This window comes from Penaeus vannamei, chromosome 16, assembly GCF_042767895.1.
Source record: "Penaeus vannamei isolate JL-2024 chromosome 16, ASM4276789v1, whole genome shotgun sequence".
NCBI classification, from domain to species: domain Eukaryota; kingdom Metazoa; phylum Arthropoda; class Malacostraca; order Decapoda; family Penaeidae; genus Penaeus; species Penaeus vannamei.
Window position 1 is genome coordinate 2,726,891 of NC_091564.1, and position 5,000 is coordinate 2,731,890.

At 45.7% G+C, this 5,000-nt stretch overlaps 1 pseudogene; it reads right to left on the bottom strand.

Annotated features, from left to right (window-relative positions):
• The window catches only part of LOC138864371 (GATOR2 complex protein WDR24-like), a 70,580-nt pseudogene that overhangs the window by 48,623 nt on the left and 16,957 nt on the right, over nucleotides 1-5,000 (bottom strand).

Sequence of the window (5,000 nt, forward strand, 5' to 3'; positions counted from 1 at the left end):
CTTTGAGACTCTCTTCCTTCCCCCCCTTTCTTGAGACTTCCTTCCTTATCCTCCCTCTCTTGAGACTCCCTTCCTTCCTCCCCTTGAGACTCCCTTCCTTCCCCTCCCTTTCTTGAGAACTCCTTCCTACCTCCTCTCCCCCTTGGGACTCCCTCCTTTCCCACACCCTTGAGACTCCCTCCCTTCCCCTCCCTCTCTTGAGACTCCCTCCCCTTACCGCCTCCCCCCTCGAGACTTCCCCTCCACTTTTGCCCCTCCCTCGATGTCTTGAGAATCCCTCCCTTACCCTCCCTCTTTCCCTCCCCCTTGGGACTCCCTCCTTCCCCTCCCCTTGCCCCTCCCCCTTCGAATCTTTCCTCCTTCCTCCCCATTGAATTCCCTCCCTTCCCCTCCCTCCCCCTTGAGACTCCGTCCCTTCTCCCACCTTGTCTCTCCTCCCTCGATGTCTTCCCTCCTTCCCCTCTTTTCCCCCTCTCCCTTGTCCCTCACCTCGAAATTCCCTATTTCTCCCCCTCCCCCTCGAACTTCCCTCCCTTCCCGTCCCCCTTGAGACTCCCTCCTTCCTCTCCCTTCAACCTCCCTCTCTCCCCTCCCCTCGAGACTCCCTCCCCTCCCTCCCTCCCTTATCCCTCCCTCCCCCTCCCCACCTTGAGACTTCCTCCCTCCCCCCTTGAGACTCCCTCCCTCCCCTCCCCCCACCTTCTTCCTTCCCCCTCCTAGATCCCTCCGCCTCTTCCCTCCTTTTCCTCCTGGTTCCCTTCCCTCCCCCTGCTTTCCCTCTCCTCTCTGACATTCTTCCTTCCTTCCTTCCTCCTTGTGTATGTGTATCTATGTGTGTGTGTGTGTGTGTGTGTGTGTGTGTGTGTGTGTGTGTGTGTGTGTGTGTGTGTGTGTGTGTGTGTGTGTGTGTGTGTGTGTGTGTATGTGTGTGTGTGTGTGTGTGTGTGTGTGTGTGTGTGCCTCTGTGTGTGTGTGTGTGTGTATGTGTATGTGTATGTCTGTGTGTATGAAAAAAAAGAATATGACAAAAGAGAGAATAAGTAAATGATAATAATAACAAAGATGCCGAAGACGACCTAAGGAAGTCAGCTGAACAAACCACAACCTCAGACACTAACAAGAGCGTCTTCTTAGACCTTCCTCTTAAGACCTCTCCCTATAACGACCGGTCTAATAAGATCTCGTTTTTACCTTTCAATAAGAAGGCTTTTTTTTCCATTGCATGACGATAATTTCCTTCTTCCTCCTCCTCTTTCTGCTTCTTCTCTCCCTTTTCTTCCTCCTCCTTCTCTTCTTCCTCTTTCTTCTTCTACTCTTCTTCTTTTTCTTCCTCCTCCTCAACATCTTATTTTTCTTCTCCTCCTCCTCCTTTTCTTCTTTTCTATCACCTCCTCTTCTTCTTCCTCCTCCGATTTTTCTTCTTTTCTTCTTCCTCCTCATTTTTCTTCTTTTCTTCTTCTTCCTCCTTTGCTTCTTTTCTTCTTCCTCCTCCTCCTTTTTCTTCTTTTCTTCCTCCTCCTCCTTTTTCTTCTTTTCTTCTTCCTCCTCCTTTGCTTCTTTTCTTCTTCCTACTCCTCCTTCTTCTCCCCCTTCTCTTCCTCCTCCTCTTCATCATACCCATCCTCTTCTTCCTACTCTTCATCGTCATCCTCTTCCTCCTCCTCCTCCTTCTTCTTCTCCCCCTTCTCTTCCTCCTCCTCCTCCTCCTCCTCTTCTTCTTCCTTTTTTTGCCTCCTTGCACCATACATTTCAGAAGGTCTACATCCTTCTTACCTTTCATAAAAGGAACGTCTTAGCATCCTTCCTCCTTGCCTTTCAATAGCAAACGTCTTCCTGTCTTCCTTCTTTCATCTCCTTATAACGGAAATCTCAAAAGTCCTTCCTTCTCTCCCTCTCTTCCTTCTTCTTATAACGAAAGTCTCGGAAATCCGTTCTTCCTTCCTCTCTTCCTTCCTTATAACGAACGCTTCTCTAGTCCGACCATTCTTCCTCTCTTCCTTCCTTTCTTTATAACGAACTACTTAATAGATCTTTCCATTTCCCTCTCTATAACGACCACTCACGAAAGCTCTCTGTCTTCCCTTCCCTCCTTCCTATAACGACCACCCCAATGGGTCTTTCCCCTCCCTTCCTTCCTCTCTTCCCTCCTTATAACGAACACTCCAGGAGTCCTTCCTTCCTTCTTTCCATTTCCCTCTCTATAACGGCCACCCCAAAATTTCTCCCTCTTTCACTCCCTATAACGACCACCCCAAAAGCTTTCCTTCCTTCCCTCTCCTTCCTATAACGACCACCTCAGAGACTCCCCCTCCTCCCTCCCCTCCTTCTCTCCCTATACCGACCACCTCAACTTCTCCCCCTTCCCTCTCTCCTTCTCTCCCCTCCCTGTAACGACCACCCCTCCTCCAGCGACCGGTTGGCGTGTTGTCCGTTGTCCAATCAATGACTGGGGTTCCGGCGCCGGATATTGGTCATTATGCTCGCTGAGTGGGACGACTTGGTTGAAACACGATATGCAGGAATATGTGAAAAGATGGACGGATGGATGGGGAAGGGGTGGGGAGGTGGGGAAGGGGTGGTGGGGAGGTGGGGGGAGGAGGAGGGAGGTGGGGAAGTGGGTGAGGAAGGTGGGGAGGTGGGGAAGAGGTGGGAGGAGGTGGGGTGGTGGGGAAGAGGTGGGGGAGGAGGGAGGGTGGGGGAAGGGGGGGAGGAGGGTAGGTGAGGGAAGGTGGGGAGGTGGGGGAGGTGGGGAGGAGGGTAGGAAGGGTAAGGGGGAGGGAGGAGGGTTGGTGGGTAAGGGGGAGGAAGAGGAGGAGATGGTCGAGGGAAGGGTGGGGGGGAGGTGGGGAAGTATGGGGGGGGAGGGTCAAGGGAAGGAGGGAGTTTAATACAGAAAATTGGGGATGGAGGCGTAATCTCTCTTTCTCTCTCTCCGTTTCCTTTAATCATTCCTTTTTTATTCGTTGTCTTTCGTGTCTGGCTTTTTGTTTTTATTTCTTATTTTCCAATTTTCTTGTATTTTGTTCTTTAACCGTTTCGTTTCACTTATTGTCGGTATGAAATGTTTATCTATCTATATGTCTATATATCATCTAATCTTTTTTTTTTTTTTTCGTTATTTATTATCATAATACTTCATATTATTTCGATTCTTTAAAGACATTTCTTATCTTACAAAATTTTAGTGATGATAGTTATCTATATTAAATTGCTCTGCATCTTATTTCTTATTCTGTGTGACTGCGGACTTGAAGTTTTTATGTTTTGATGTAAGAAGGGTATTCTGGAAATATATTTTATGTTGGTGTGGATTTAAAGTAAATTCATTTTGGTGTATCATAAGTCATTAAGTTATTATTGTTAAGATTGATAGTTTTTTAAGTTTATCACATACATAGACTCTCTCTTTCTTTCTTTCTTTCTCTCTCTCTCTCTCTCTCTCTCTCTCTCTCTCTCTCTCTCTCTCTCTCTCTCTCTCTCTCTCTCTCTCTCTCTCTCTCTCTCTCTCTCTCTCTCTCTGTCTCTCTCTATCTCTCTATCTCTCTCTCTCTCTTTTTCTATCTGTCTCTCTCTCTCTCTCTCTCTCTCTCTTGTCTCTCTCTCTCTCTCTCTCCCCCCACTCTCTCTCTCTCTCTCTCTCTCTCTCTCTCTCTCTCTCTCTCTCTCTCACTCACTCACTCCCCCCTCCCTCTCTCTCTCTCTTTCACGGGAAGAGGACAGGGGGAGAAAGGGAGGGGAAAAGAGAGAGGAAGAGGACATAAGAGAAAAAAAAGAAAAAGGAAAGGAAATGAGCAAGAAAGGAAGAAAGGACGATTGGGAAAGGGAGGGAAGGGTTGAGGGAGAGTAAGAACGATGGGGAGGGAAATGGAAGAGGAGGAGGGAAGTGGGAGGGGAGGAGGGAAGTGGGGGGGAGGAAGGGAGGGAGGAGGTGGGAGGGGGAGGGAGGAAGTGGGAGGGGAGGAGGGAAGTGGGAGGGGAGTAGGGAAGTGGGAGGGGAGGAGGGAAGTGGGAGGGGAGGAGGGAAGTGGGAGGGGAGGAGGGAAGTGGGAGGGGAGGAGGGAGTGAGAAGGAGTGGCAGAAGGGAGAAGGAAGAGTTTTGGGAGAAGGAAAGTGAGAGAGAGAGAGAAGGGAAAATGTGCTGCTATTACTATCGTTATTATCATTATCTTTATCATTATTATCTTCAGTATCATTATTATTATTATTATTACTATCACTATCATCATTATTATTGTTATCACTATCATTACTATCATTTTTATTATTATTATGATCATTATCATTATCAACGTTATTACTATTGTTTGTACTTTTTTATTATTATTGCTTATCATTATCATTATCATTATCATTATTATTATTATCATCCTTATCCATATCATTATCAACGTTATTACTATTGTTTTATTGTTACTGTTCTCACTGTCATCATTATTATCTTCTTCATTAGCATGAGTAATTTTGTTATCATTATTATTATCATATTAATTATCATGAACACTGTAAATATCATAATTATTACCATAATCAATATTCTTATAATCATCATAAGCATCATCATCATCATTTATTGTAGTTATTAAAATCATTATTATTGATCTCTTATAAAATCTTCACTCTTCTCAATGTTCTCTTTTTATTCCATTCCCTTTCCCACGTTCACGTTCACCGACCTAGTAAAGGTGCAATTGCAAAGTAATTAAGGTGATCTCCTCTTGCAATACCTGAATTTCATAATTTCACTTAAGAAAAAAAAAAAAAAAAAAAAAAAAAAGATATAACACAAGTACGTTCACAAAGTTCGGTTTCATTTTCGGAGAGAAAGTGAAGTTTCGTGTGTGGGTATCGGGGATGATAAGACATACAGGCACGCACGCACGCACGCACATATATACACGCACACATAAAGACAGGGATTCGTTCATGAATGGACATAGGCACACACACATAGATACACGCACACACGTATATAAATACATCCGCACATACATAACACACAC